The sequence below is a fragment of the Rhea americana genome, unplaced genomic scaffold, assembly GCF_003343005.1.
Source record: "Rhea americana isolate MKP2758 unplaced genomic scaffold, rheAme1 scaffold_37, whole genome shotgun sequence".
In the NCBI taxonomy this organism is placed as follows: Eukaryota; Metazoa; Chordata; class Aves; order Rheiformes; family Rheidae; genus Rhea; species Rhea americana.
The window spans coordinates 6,080,164-6,095,635 of record NW_028186501.1 but is presented as its reverse complement, the minus strand read 5'-3'; the positions used below and the strand labels follow the sequence as shown (position 1 = coordinate 6,095,635).

The window sequence follows — 15,472 nt, the reverse complement described above, 5'->3', positions numbered from 1 at the left end:
GAGTACTGGTAACAATATTGCTGAGGCAGCAGGAGCTTCTTGGAGAGACTGCAGAACAGCCACAAAACCCAGAGTAAGTCCTGTCACTCTAGGCGATGAACCTCAGCTGAGCTTCATGATGAAATGAATACCCAAGGAACCCAAGGAAACTTACTCACTCTTAGCTGGTATGAGCTGTAAGCACAACTCTTAGAAAGAAGACAGACGCTCCTTGAAGTGTAAAGGGAGGTTCGTGCAATAAACCCAAGTACTCAGAGAATGAGATTTGGTTTAAAAACTCTCAGATTTGTTGTTTAATTTCTAATCATGTTTTGGTTTATATCTGCCTTCTTCTAAGATTACATTAAAGTTCAAACATTTCTTTGCAACCGCAACAGCTAGAACTGTTTTGTTTTAAATGCAGAGAGAGAATCTTAGGGAGTTATGTTCCTGCCAGAGTAGGCTTTAAAAGAAACCCCTGCTGATATCATAACAACAGTGATAAAATCAAGAAATGAGCTTTTTCCTCGAAGAATGAAGAGCTTGAGAACTTTATAGTGGTGAAAAAAAGACTTCACTAGGATAGSAGAGACAGTGACTATGTAGGATAAACCACTAATTTTGCAATCTGTCATTTTTTATCAAGCATGTCTTCTGTCACTTTGAATTATAATTTGTGAATTTCATATTCAAATCAAAACTTAACCTTGAATTGAGACTAAATAAGTAGACGGAATCTTTGTGATGGCTTTGCAGGAGGTATGATTCATAGTACCAAAGAATAAAACAGTGATATGAAATGCAGTACTGTTATTAACCTTTCCTCTCTACATGCTTAGTTTTGTGAGTAGTAGTGATAAGTAGCAAAGCTTTTCCTCACTAGAACCTTCTGGACATTGCAATGTGAATACGAGAACTAAGCAAAGTTGCATTCTTAGACCATTTGAGTGGGACAGGGATGACCGTATCTCTTTTTCTCCTTCCTTTTAGAGCAGTTGAGGAATGCTGCAGAAGGCAGAATAATTCCAGAGGGAAGGTGGGAAGAGATATTGAGGTACAGAGGTCTATAAAATCATGCAGGTAAATGTGTAATCCCTACTCAGTGTATTTCAGTGCAAGAACTAGGACACATCAAATAAAACCTGCAGAAGGTTCAGATGAATGCAAGGAAGCTGATACAAAGCACAGTCACGCTGTGAAACTCCTTGCTGCTGTGGATGCTGAAATGTTGCATGAGTTCAAAATGTAGTGCAGAGATTTGTGGAAGAAGAACCACAAAGGACTGATAGGTTTCTGGACATCACCTCTGCTTCTGGAAATCCCTGACTTGCACTTTTCTGCAAGTAGRAAGTGTATTCTGGGAAAATAACACTACCTGCTTGACCTAGTCTTAGACTAGGTCTAGTCTTAGGTTTCTTAAGGCTCCACTGTAGGACTCCTTTGGAAACAGGATACTGAGATTTTATCTCACGGTCTTGGGATACTGAGAATTTTTCTTTTTATATTATTGTGACTGGGAACCTTTGGGGCTTCACAAGGAACCAGCAGGCTCACAGATACTGCCTTMGCATCCTCTGTATGGATATCACTGCAGACTTCATGTCTCTCTTTGGCCCAGGAAGCACAGGCCTTTTGCTGTACCCACCATTTAATATGAAAAACCTAGCTTATTTCTCCAAAGTCCTGTCAACTCACTCCAGCTTTGCTGTTAATGCAGTTCTCGGAAGCTTTCCAGTATTACAGTGTCTAAATGTCCTGCCACATTTCGTGTATTGCCCTTTCTAATTTTTTTTTTTAATTATACTACTTCTCCCATCTTCACTTACTTGGYATCAAAACTTTACAGACATTAAAGAAAATGCTTTCTTTTTCTAATTTACCATTGCTTTAGCAATGATGGGTTTTGTTTTCGTTGTGATATTTTTAAGATACTTTCCTGATATAATCTCTGAGACACAAAAAAGCCTAAGATGGGAAATTAAATTTGGTTTAATTTCTTGGCARTGTGCAGAATCATTTGCCACATCTCTCTTGTAAGCGGTGCAAAACTTTAGCCTATTCCCAAGCTATCAATGTTCTTAGGTCTTTCTGTTGCTAAAAATCTGTTTCTCACGATCTGTGTCATTGGGACAGGCCAAGAAGTGACTGTGTGGGTTGCTTCATCTCATGCTTTTATTGCTGCTCTGAGTAATGAATGTCYGCAGACCCTTACTAATTTAATGCTTTGGTTATTCATAAAATTTCATCAAAGCCAATTTCTGAGAAAGTTTCTTAGTTGAATCATAAGTAATGTCTACACGCAGCATTGTACCAGAGACCTGAATTTGGCAGGCCTGATAATAAGTCTGAGTATTGAGAATTGTTATGTCTTCCTCACTAATATGTCTAAATAATAGTTCATAATTAACTCTGGCAATCTTTTTTTGTCCAAGCAAAATTCATCATTTTGTAATTCTCTGGGGCTTTTGCCAGCTTGACTGCGAGGAGTGTTTGGACTCCGTACTAAGGGCTTGGGAGGCCAGTGGCAGCAGGCAGCAGAGGATTCCTCCAGTGACTGCCCAGTGGATGCGATGCCCATCTGGTGGGACCATGCCCGCTCCGCGCCGGTAGCGGGGTGCTCATCGGGGAGCTGCAGTTACTCTGAGTTCTCCACTTTGTGCAGTAAATAGTACAATCTCTCAGCTGGAACAAGTGCATAATAGAGTATTTGCCATTTGCAAGACAGTCCAACCAAATCTATTCTAACCCCTAAGCTGGGGATGGGAACCATTCTGCAGGAGAAGTATGAAGTACTATATTGAAGGGAAATTGCCTGAGAAGACACTGCATGTTTCTTAGGGTGGTTTGTAATAGCTATGTATTCCCATCTGGTCTGCATTTTCCCAGGCTTGCTCCTGCAAAAAAAGGTTACCAAGGCAGACCAGTCCCATGTATCTTTAGAAGGGTGGATTTGGGGGGAGGGAGAACTCCCCTCCCCCCCGCAATATCTCAGGGTTTCTGTTGCCCTCTCTGGAAGTTGCTGTTACTGGAAAATGCTGGACGCAAGTTCTGATCTGGAAAATCCTATGTTCTTTGTCCATTTGAAAAGGATTTGTGAGTCACATGGAATCTGTATGTCACTTACTGAACTCAAAACTTGGAAAAGGCTGATCTTCTATTAATTTATGTAAACAGGAAACTGCATCCAGCCATTCAGATGTACTCAAGCTGCATACTCTACCCTCTTATGATACTAGTTCTTTTCCCTAAAGAGTAGTGAAGTACTGTCAGCAAGCCAGTCCAACCTGCATATAACTTGCTTTGCCTGCATACCTAATTCTCTTGCCTAGGTTTGTATTATTTTATCTTTGAATTTGAAAACTATGTACATCTGTAAAAACAAAGTGTAATATATAGTATAGGTATGCTACTGTATTCATTTGAATTAATGTCCCTTAAAGTGCAAAGGTTGCAGATTTCAAGTATCACAAGATGGTAGAGCTRTGTGCATAAAGAGAAAACAAATACTGTTTTTACAAAGGTCAGTTTATAACTGGCTCCAGGTTCATTTAATTTTGATGGTGCGCTGCACCTGCAATGAGAGAACTGGTGGTAAAAACTTAGATATCAGTCTGAATTCCCAGAATGTGCAATCTTATTTTTGTTGCCTCTCTACCAACAGGAATTGTGCATGTTCGCATTCTTGATTATTCTCCTCTTCCTTGAAGAAACACAGCTGTGGAGCCTGAGCCGTTGCTGTACTGTGTTTTTGCTGGTTGCAGGGGGAGCTGGGTTTGAGTATATGTAAATRTGGTGGTGTAGTTACTGCGTGTCAGGAATAAGTGCTTTATCATATCAGTTAACATCTGTTTCCCACTAGGCAGTTTTTCTATTTCTGAAAATGGGCAGAGCCAGCGTCCCAGACATAGATGCATGGAAGTTATCAGTAGACATTTATGGAGTAATTCCAGTCTGAAGTCATGAGTGCTTGCTTTTTGTCTTAAAGTATTGTAGGCTTCTTTAACAACTCTTGAGGAGTGTTTATCAAAAAACTTAATCAAAATTAACTAAAACTGTAAGGTTACAGGGGCTAAGTTAGACCACAGTAAACCTCTGTGAGATGGTCTTGTCTGGCAGTAAAGTCAGTGTAGTTTGCTGTAATCTTCATCTTCTCGGGAGGATTAAGTTATGACAAACAAATGCCTGTTCCCAGTAAGCATATTTCCTGGGGCTTAATGATCTTTAATTTATGTGTGTCAACTTTGTGTCACAGTTGATGCATTTACTTTTTCCACTYGTACTTTTAGCTTTGGACTGTGAAGCCTCCTTATCTGCTAGGAAGCCTGCTAAGCTATAACTTTCTCTCTGAACCACTTCAAGCACCTGAAACAACTCTCACTAAAACTCTTCCCTTACAAATATTTTGAGATCTCCTTTCATAGTTGGTGCCTGCAACCCYGTTTTTAAGTTGGTTGCGGCAACAGTGGTCATGGGTAAATGGTGCGGTGGAGTAGTCCAGAAACATCTGTGTTAGTGTGCTTGGTGCTGGCTCTAGAAAGCGGCAGTAGAGCTGCAAGTGTTGCTCCTGAGCTAACTAGTCCTCCTTGGTTTGGCATTGGGTTGTTCTCACCAGATGTGTCAGTCATGTCAGTAGCAGTTTGGAGATTTCCATGCCCCTGTCAGCTGAGCTATAGAAATCCGCTGTCACGATGAGCTAGGCCTTTYCTTGAGGCCATCTTGGCTCCTTGTACAGTGCTGGATGTTTATGCTGTATGCAACTTGCCGTTTTGGGGTTTCTGCCACTTACCTGAGTTTGGCAGGTACATGAAGATGTGTCACAGGAGGGAAAGCTGTGAACGTAGGAGGACTGTAGAGTGGGGCTCTTACGCTGGGCCTGGGCAGCTTCAGTGCGAGGGTGAGCAACTGGTGCTTTCTCAACACTGCTGCAAGGTGCTTCTTGCTGTAGTTACCTATCACCTCTTGCAATGCCTCCACACTACCCAGGATCTGCTGTCCTCCTTCTGTTGGGCTACTGTGGCTCAGAACCAGCGTATCCTGATTGGTTTGGAGGAAGGAGATGGCTCAAAGACAAGTCAGATGACAGATATTTTTTTTTCTTATTAATCCTGTTTACAACAAATGTACTGAAAATGCCCAGATACCTTTTTCAGAAAGGCTATGGATGGAATTCCATCAGCCTCTCACCTTTCTGCCCCTGTGATCACAAGTCAGAGGACTTGAGGGCATTTCCCACCTGCTCCTTCAGGTAGAGCAAATCTYGTTCCCAGAGAGTAGATAAGAATTTAATCTCTGGTGTGTGAAGCTGTCCAAGGAAACAAATTTTGTATGGTTAATAATGAACATTGACCATTACTTACCGATGGTCTTTCCCACTATYTCAAAGTGAATAAATAAGCCTTAGAATATGAAGCAGATGTATATTAGAGAGAAAACTGTGACAATGGAGAACATTGACCTGAAGTTGGAGTTACAGGGCAGATACATACCATAACTGGAGTATGTGATATACATGTGGTATCCTGTATGTGGTTTCAATTTATATGGTAATTTTCTCCTTTTAAAATTTTTTCCTCCTCTCCTTTTGCTTTCCGTCACTATCTTTTAAAGTTCCTGGAAAAGGGTAGACAAACTCTTCTCTTTGGAGCCAACAGCAATATCACTTTCTCAGTCTTCTGGCAGTCTGCTGGTGCTTTGGATTTCGATTTCCTTTACCTAATAGATATATATATTTAGGTATTAAAATAACACAAAATATATTCTGTCTGTTTCTCTTCATCTTTAAAACAATGTGCAGCTGTTGAGCTGCACATGAGTTTTCACTTGCTACAGGTCATTCTTGCTGAATGTGTTGTATTGCTGTACTCCAGCAATGATAAATGTCTCCAAACAAAGAACACAGTGCAAAGAGCTTGGTTTTCTCTCCCTCTCCTTTGAAAAAGTTGCAGGCATAAGTGTGGTAAAGAGAAAACTTGGAATGCAATTCTTGGCTTTGAATGGTCATTTTTTGTCTGTTTATATTTCCTATGATATAAATCTGTCATTAAAAATTATCCATTGGTGGCAGTTGATAGCAAACAATTTGTGATGTTTCAATTGAAAGTCTGTTCTCCTTGCCACTCTAGTCTTTTCTTTTAGATCTTTTTGCTTTTAACTGAAGGCTCTTCTCTCTTTTCCATTCTGCCTTTCCCATCTCTCTCCCTCCCCTTGTCTTTTCTCCCCTTGCCATTTTGAGACATGGCCATTCATGTTTTTTTGTGCTCAGAGCAAGGAGAGGATTTCTCTTRCGCAGTTTTCAGCTGCAGATCTACTGAGATGCCAAGGAAAATGTGTTCTGGGGTGTTAGGCTGGCCCAGAGTGGATAGAAGGGCAGGGATCAGGTCAGCAATTTGTGGGACCTGTTTTCCTTTTGCTCCACTAACTGTTTCTGCCGTCCTTCTTGTTCAAGAGGAGTGCTTAGAGGTCCGTGAGATGTAAGCAGCCCGTAGCATGTTCTCACATACCATGCTTCCCTGAGAGGTCAATGTCCAGAACTTGAAGTTGTCAGATTACTCCCCCCRCATATGAGTCATGTTTCTTGATTGCAGATGAGAGGCTGGAGCTGCGTAGGGTGGTGTGTGYAGAGGAAATACAGCTGTTGGTCCATTCAGATTACGTAGAAATTCTTGGCCAACTCTCCCTCTGAAAGGAATATCTCTTCCCACAGCAAAACCTAAGTTTGCGCAGAAACACCTATGTAAACTTTAGATTTTCATGAAAAAATGAGAAAAGGGCAACTTTTTTGAGTTTCATTGAGAACTCAGGTATGGAAAATGTTTTTATTTAATTGAGAACAAGAGTGAATTTCGTTCATGCTGACGTTTTTCCAAGAAGTAGATGGGGATGCGCTTTCCACCCTTTCAAAGAGCCATTCTTCCTTTCTTTGCTGTCTTCTCCTCGGTGATGTTTCTGTGTCACATGCATTGAAACAGATGTAGTCTCTCCTTTGTGGTGATGTGGAGGTGTAGAGGTTGCTCTGAGAGGTGCACTGTGAGCRGGGGCTTGGTGCTTGTCCTGTGGCCCTTTTGGTTGTTGTTGGGTAATTCAGAGAGGCTCTAGGTGAGTGCTGTGTTGTGGTTCTTTGCTTGCTTATATGTACTTACACAGATTTCTTTGAAATGCCAACAAAGCCTTGAGAATCTTGTTAAAATTGTGGAAAGGATTCAAAATCATAGAATCATAGAATCACTAAGGTTGGAAGGGACCTCTAGTGATCATCTAGTCCAAMCCCCCTGCTCAGCAGGGTCACTTAGAGCCTGGTAGACAGGGTTGCATCCAGGTGGGCCTTGAAGGTCTCCAGAGAAGGAGACTCCACCACCTCTCTGGGCAACCTGTTCCAGTGCTCCGTCGCTCTCACAGTGAAGAAAATATTATAGATTTGCGTATTAGGTCTCCTTTCTTCAGTTCAGTTTGACCTTTGGAACTTGTAGCATGTGCTGGGCAGTCAGCATTCAGCTTCCCAGCAGAGCACAAGCCAGCACAACCCACTGGTGAGGTGCGAGATGCTGTAYTGTGCAGCATCTGGTTGGAGGCCTGTTGTGCAGGGGTCAGTACTGGATCCAGTCTTGTTCAACTTATTCATCAATGACCTGAATGAAGGAACAGAGTGCACTTTCAGCAAGTTTGCTGATGATACCAAGCTGGGTGGAGTGGCTGATACACCAGAGGGCTGTGCTCTGACTTGGAGAGACCTGGACAGGCTGGAGAGTTGGGCGGAGAGGAACCTCATGTTGAAGTTCAGCAAAGGCAAGTGCAGAGCCCTGCACCTAGGGAGGAATAACCTCATGCACCAGTACAGGTTGGGGGCTGACCTGCAGGAAAGCAGCTCCTAGGAGAGACCTGGGAGTTCTGGTGGACAGCAAGTTAACCATGAGCCAGCAATGTGCCCTTGTAGCCAAGAAGGCCAATGGTGTCCTGGGGTGCATTAGGAAGAGTGTTGCCAGCAAGTAGAGGGAGGTGATCCTGCCCCTCTACTCAGTCCTGGTGAGGCCTCATCTTGAGTRCTGTGTCCAGTTCTGGGCTCCCCGATACAATAGAGGCATGGAGCTACTGGAGAGAGCCCAGTGTAGGGCTATGAAGATGATGAAGGGACTGGAGCATCTCTCCTATGAGGAATGGCTGCGAGAGCTGGCACTGTTTAGGCTGGAGAAGAAAAGGCTGAGGGGGGATCTTATCAGTGTCTATAAATACCTTAGGGGAAGGTGTCAAGGGGATGGGGCTGAAATCTTTTCTGTGATGCCAAGTGATAGCATGAGAGGCAACGGGCACAAACTGAAACACAGGAAGGTCCATCTGAACATGAGGAAAACTACCTTTCCTGTGAGAGTGACAGAGCACTGGAACAGGTTGCCCAGAGGYGGTGGAGTCTCCTTCTCTGGAGATGTTCAAAACCTCTCCATCTGGAGATGGATGCAACATGCTCTAGGTGGCCCTGCTTGATCGGGGGGGTTGAACTATATGACCCCCAAAGGTCTCTTCCAACCACAACCATTTTGTGGTTCCACGATTATCCCCAGTGTTGTGGCTACAGTGATGTTCTGTGAACACGCTGTTTTGCAACTCCCTGATGTGTGCTAGTTGCAATGATGCATTAGGTTTCGGAAACAGCCCTCTTAATATACGTAGGAGATAACGCACCAGATGACTGTTGTGAGAGGGATCTGAGACATCTTATTTAACTTAATATCAAACCAAATGGAGAAACTTTGCAACAGTGACTGCCAGATTATCCTCTGAAACCACAGCCTGGCTATTTGGCTGCCAATAAAACTACATATTTTCTTATTTACTAATGGAGGAGAAATGAACTCTCCATGGTGAGTAATACAGATAGCAGCAGCTCCAGTCCCTCTTCATTCATCAGTTCATTGCTTTTTCTGAAGCAAAGGTCAGAGAATATGTTTAGTTTGCTTGTCTCCATCGTAGGATTTATGTTGGTGAATCACTCGAGGCTCTGTGATCCCTTCCGTTGGTATGGACTAAGGGAGTAGCTGATTCAGGAACCTTTACGTGTCTTTCCTGGTCTTGTGAGAGGAAAGTCCAAGTTGGTGTTTTAGCACAAGTGGAGAGACAGGGCCTGGAAAGTTTACTCCATCGTAGCCTGTGACTGACCTTACCTTGGGCATGTTCTTTCACATGGCAAGAAAAAAGGTGAATGATCAAGGACTGTTCGTCAAGGACTGTTCGAGCTTTCCTCACAGTGGCTAGCTTACATACAGAGGTTATGTCTTTTAAAGTGACCTGTGGTTGCCTGGAAGTAGGTTGGTAGGTCACGATCATATACCTTTAGGTTTTTTTAAGGGACAGCGCTTGTAATCCAGGTGTTGCTATGTATTTTAAACTGCAGAGAGGATACCACATTCTGCATTTGTGTAAAACAGGAATTTCAGATGCAGCATAGCTTGTTGTAATGACTGATCCTTATATGCATTCCTTCAGGATTCAGTTACGTTAAGWTTATTTTAATGAGTACGGTCTTGAACTTTTCACAGTAGGATTCAGCGAAGTGATTGAAAATTCTAAAAAGGATTAAAATTGGGTGAATAATTCATAAAGAGTAATTTATTTTGTGAATGCCACCCTTTTCTGTTAGTGAATTGCCTGGGAATAAAGCATGGCTTGCCTGAATTTAATTGTTGATTAAAATTATTCACCAAATAATTTGTGTCAATTTCTGTCCTTACTTTATATCTTATTCACAAGTGACTTGGTGCAAGTACTTGAGGATCAAAAGGTAAGCTCCAACACTGGATGCAGGAATTCCAGGATATTTTTTTCCTTTTTGAGACTGGATTATCATAACTTGATGATTTTTGATTCTACTAGGGGGGCCTAAGTGTTAAGAATGAGCAGAGAAGAAGCCTTGGCTCTTTTTGTCTGTTTTCCCATTGCTAATAATGGGTCAAAATGCATAGTTTATCAAATTTTGCCAATGTAGCTTTCTATTTTGATTTGTTTTTAAACAATAATTGCTCCAAGTCTTTCCTTTGACTATTACAGCTTTATTAATGTGCCAGATGATGATATAGAAAATCCGGGGCGTTTGACCCGGGTATAATTCTGCTCGTTCGCTGCAGTTCTGTGCTGCGTWCGCCCGGTGCCCTGGCAGCGGTAAGCTCGGCTTGCGAGCTCTTCCTGGCGTCGGGCTGGGCTGGGGGGCTCCCGCTAGCAAGCCAGCGGCGCTGACGTCCGGAAACGTCCTGTGCTACGTCGCCTCTTTCTGGTCTGTCTCGGTGATCAAGGTGTTGTCATAAATGCGATTTAAACTCTAACAAGAACTTCAGTAAACACGAGCAGCTTACCAGAACTGGCTGCACGTTGCTGACCGCGTAGTGCCGGTGCAGCTTCGGGAAAGCGCTGGGCGGCAGCTCGCTCCCCTCCCACCTGGGGCCTCCTGAAAACTTGAAGTTGCCGCTTTGCCCACAGCGATCGGGTTTTGCGTTTGAATGGGCACCCAGCAATCTGTTGTAATCTGTGTTGCTATTTTGGCATTTCTTGTGCGGACGGACGCGCCTGCGGCGTGACGTGAGCCTCCCCTGCGGTCCCARCTCGTACGTGCCTGGGTAACGCTGCTTGACTCCTACCAGTTGCAATTCGCCCGCTGCTGCTTATTGGCAGATCAAAAAGTCTTTCCTAATTACCTAGTATTTACCCCACTCCTGTGGGTTATTTTGTTTTTTTTTAACCTAGTCCTTGTGTCCAGTGTCATAGTTTGGTTATAAGCTCTTTGTGGGGTTGCATATTTATGCAGTGCCTCTTTAGKCTAAAGATAAATAATAATACTGTATGTTCAATATTTATTCTCCCTTCTCCACTYCAATGCCGTCAGAATAATAAAAGAGGGTCTGTGTGGCTTTGGCTCATTTACTTTGCAGAACTCTCTTCATGCTTTTTCTCTACTTCTATAGGTGTCTAGTATTGCTCTTAGCTGTAGACTGCAATATGTAGGTTTTGATAAAGTAAGCGTATATTTAATTCTCTACAGAAGACTCTTGTTTAAAAATAGATGAGGTGAACATAACCTGTTTTGATTTGACATTRTACTTCCTAAAATAGGGGGCACAGGGGAGGTACATCATTCTGTCTGAAATGCATGAAAAGAAAAAAAAATACAAATATCCCTATATTTTTCTTTGCAGAGTTGCTTACATTTGGGTCAAAGGAAGGAGGAAGGATTAATTCCAGTACACCTGAGTGTATTATTAATGAGCAGTAGTTCCCTCAAAAGAGCCTAAATATTACCTGTATGCCTGAACTAAAATGATGCAGAAGAGATCAGTGGAGAATAAATGTAAAAAATTTCAGCGAATTAACTCACTAACCCTTTTCTTTATGGTAATAAAATGAGGTCTAACACCCATAGGTGTGCAGTGCTTGATGGGACGTGCTTTATTAAGCACAATGTATGGTACAAGGTCTCTGTTGCAGAGGTACCTCTGGTATAGGCATTTCCAGCAAGAATTAGCAGTATGATTAATCYCTTCCTTGTTAAGAAGAGTTGCAGACTTAGCAGGAATAGTGAGTGATAGAGAAGTGAGTGGAGCAAAAGGTGGCAGACAGGTAGATCTCTTTCAAGGTCTTTTTACCCAAATGTCTTCCATATGCGATCAGATTTTAAATAATCCTATTAGGATGTAAGATCTACAGTAATTTTCCTCTCCGTAAAACTCATCTATACTGATAAGTTTGTGTATATGTATTTGCACTGCAAAGCTGGCCTGCAGTATTGATACTCTAATGACTTTTTGTTTTTTCATCAGATTCCCAGGGGCCTCCAATATCAGGTCCTGGATGTCATTTTAGAAGTATATACACATGCTAGATATTCTTTGCATGCATGCTAAACTGAGGAAAGATTAGCTCCAAGTCTGAAAAGCAAATTTATTTACTTTTATTTAATGCATACAAATATTTAATTATATTTCAGATTTTTTTTATGCAATGCAGTTCAGAGTCCCTGCATGTTAATTTTAGCCCTCTAAAATTTGTGCAAGTACTGAATAGAAATTACTAATGCYGAGGTTTACCTTGGCAAAGTACGAAAAGAATTTAAAAGCAAATGGGTCTTTCTGCAATATCCCCCCTATGAATCACCTGTAAAATAGGAAAACCCTCTGTTCTGCACACATCTGTYGCTTGTGCCAAGCATCCTGATTGCTATAGATTCACATATGAGTCTCGGAGAAGGACAGACTCCCAGAGACCACTTGCTGCCTCAATTTTGTAGTTCTTGTGGTTTTGCTTTTATAGCCATGCGATCCTGGAAGCTCGGGAGCTGAGCCCTGGGCTCTGGCCACGCTGAGTGCCTTTGCTTTCTGAAGTGAAACGTTAGGAGTATATATGTATTTTTTTAAGGTGTAATTTAGTTTCCCCCATGAGACAGAAGTAATGAAAAAGGAGGGTGCAGAAGTTGAAAAAATGTTTGTTTCTTAATTGATTCCTTTCCTTTTTAACTTCCTTGGAAGGAAATTCAAATAGCTGCTGAAAGGAGAGTTCTGTTATCTGCTGCTGTAACCCTTATTCTCCAAGGTTTGGCGAGCTCCAAGGCTTCTGCTGAGCTCTATTTTTGGCACCAAAATATTGGTTGTGGTTTGCATAACCGTGTGATTCACTTCAGTAGCTGCTTGCAAGAAAGCTGAAATTATTTCTAGTTTTTGAATGCAATTAATTTTACATGTGCTGACTTTTCCTGTTCCTTATGGAAAATCTTTTTTGAAATGTGGAAAATAGCAAAATTTTGTTCACTCTCGAGGAATGTAAGAAGGGACTTGGGGGAGGGAATCTAATTTCAAAAAGMTAAAAAGAAAGTTTTTCAATTCCTGAGAGACAGAACTAAAATTACTTTTTCTTTTCCTCCAAAAAATACAAAACTCTAGAGGAAACACTTTATAAGAGAATTCTTGAAAAAAAGTTCCTACTGCAAAATTTTGACCATCACTACTCTGCCCTCTTCTCCTTCTACTTGTTCACGGTAGGATATAGTTGCAAAAAGAAATTTCTCTGAGAGCAGCGGTCAAAGTCCTCTCTGTATAGTGGCCAGTTTTACAGGCACAACGCGCTTGTAAATGTAGAAGTTAGTGAGTGGATGAACAAGTTGGACCATGCAAAAAACTTCCTCTGGCTCCCCCTCGTCCYCCCCTGAGGTTATCCTCACGGGTTGAAAAGTGGCATTTCTTTCTTAGGGAAATTTTCCATATTTCTAAATGGGCTTTAGCACACTTGGAAACAAAAGTGCATATCTGGAAATTTTTATGATTCAAAGTGGGCKGAGGTCTTCCCTTTGATCCCATGGAAGTGGGCGGTGATTTTTGTGGGCAAAGAGGAAGGGTTGACGGCCCAGGGTGACAGAAGGCAGGCAGCACGTACGAGGGCTAGGAGAAAGGCCGTTCAATTTCAAGCCTTTTTAGGAAGARCAAACAGGGATGACCTGAAACGTTCTTCATAGTCCAGACCCCCTCTCAAATACACATTTGGGTGCAGATACAATCATTTGTGAATGTGAACTTGTCCTCATGTTCTGTCTTGTGAGGTGCTTTGATCCACAGTTGCTCTGGGCCCTGGTGGAGGAACACTGTTGGAGATGCTGTTGTGGGCCCTATGCGTTGGTGCTTCATGGGGCACATGACAACTCTCTGAAAGAGCAAATGAGGTCTTCTGTATAAATATGATGTGACTTTACCTTGCCACAGTTGGACTGTCAGAGAAGAGACTGAGAGAAGGTCTCGAACGCAGTTGTTTCACCCAAACTCACAAAGCCAAAACTCTCAGCCAGGCATTGCAAAGATACTTCACTGAGCGAGTCTACCACTGTCCTGGAGCGCTTGGCAGGCTAGGGGTTAACTCTCCCTGCTATACGCTCTGTGCAAGAAGCTGGATCTGCAGTTGTGAGCCAAAGTGGCCTCTGGCTTTCCAAGATGGAACAGGTTCCTTCTACATATTATAATTCCAACTGATTGAAGGCTGCTTAAAAGGTTRAAATATGGCTAAAAATTACAGCACTTACCCGCAGGCTCTTCTAGGAAAGCTGGCGTCTTGTTATTCTTTTAATGTTCCTCGTTCTCCCTGCCTTGCGCTTTAATGCTTTCCCTAGGCTGGTCATTCTTGTAGATCTGGGGGGAAGGTGGGCGTGCACGTTTGGGACTCTGCTGGCTTTGGGCCTGCCGGAGCAGCCCGAGCCCTAGCGTGACCCAGTGCAGCGCTAGGGACTGATGAGACCGTTGCATCTGTGTTTCGCCGTCCCTCTGCGTTCTGGGTCGGGGAGGCARCTTTTCCACCGAGCGCAGATGCGAGGGGAAAAAGAACAAAGCGATTGTGTTTGTCCATTTACTAAAGCAAATCTCAGTGTTGTGCCATCTGTTCTGCAACCACATGAAAACCGATGAGCTCTTTGGAAATGGCACAAAGTAAGTTCAAAATCTGGAAAAGATGGATGTGAAAGCTGCTGCTGGGAATTGATAGGAGCCTTGGATAATGGCAGAATGGACCAAAAATAGCAAAACAATGTTGAAGTAGAAAAAATAAGAAGGAARACCACCTTTTGCAGCACCAGGGAGCAAATTCCAGCACCCATCCTTGCCTATATAGATTTCCCTCCTTATCTTCCCTCCTCCATTGGTGTGTTTCTTCATTTTTTCAGATGGGGTCTACTCAGGAGAGCTGATAAAAATTGTCATTTAATAGTTCAGAAATGCTTCACTAAAGCAGGAGCCTAGAACACTCCTCCCTGCTGTGCTGGTAAGATGGATCAGTCCCTTGTATCTGATGATAAATGCCGAGAGGCTCCGGGGTAACGCTGATTTTCCCAGCTGGTTTTGGGCTGCCTCCACCTACAGCCAAGAGGCACAACTGTAATCCAATGTACAGCTGTGCATCATTTTTCGAAAGCTGGGAAGGAGAATTGCAGACAGTGTGAAAAACGATAAAATCTGGAAAACTTCTAAAAATCTTTACAGCTTTATGGAATTACTTGTTTCCCCAGAGTTCAGATGAATCCCGTGAAATCCCAGTTGCGTTAAATTCATCATTGCAGTGCAATTAAAAAGCTGGGCTGGTGGCTGCGTGGGGCTAGCAGAAGCGACTCCAAGGCAGTGGCGTGTTAGAAGAGAGGATGGTTAACAGGCCAGCTCTTTGCAGCAGTGTGGCAAAGGGGCAGGGCAGCATAATGACCTAGCCCTGAAGGCAACAGTTTTGTAAACGGAGAGCCCTGGTGTGGCTGGATGCAACTCCAGTGCAGAAAGCTGCTGGAGTGTGAAACTTTGCTGGCCGGAGAGGAAGAACCTTTCATGGTCTGTGCTCTGGCCTTGCTTTGCAGGAGATCTTGGGTCAGTTTTCTGTCTATGCCCTGGAGTTCCTGGGCGTCCTTGGGCACCTTGCTTGGATTTTCACAGAATCACAGAATGGGTAAGGTTGGAAGGGACCTCTGGAGATCATCTAGTCCAACCTCCCTGCTCAGCAGGGT

General features: G+C 42.9%; 1 protein-coding gene across 1 annotated transcript in view; it reads left to right on the top strand.

Annotated features, from left to right (window-relative positions):
* The window catches only part of ADAMTS2 (ADAM metallopeptidase with thrombospondin type 1 motif 2), a 186,529-nt gene that overhangs the window by 39,351 nt on the left and 131,706 nt on the right, over positions 1 to 15,472 (top strand). The window lies entirely within an intron of this gene.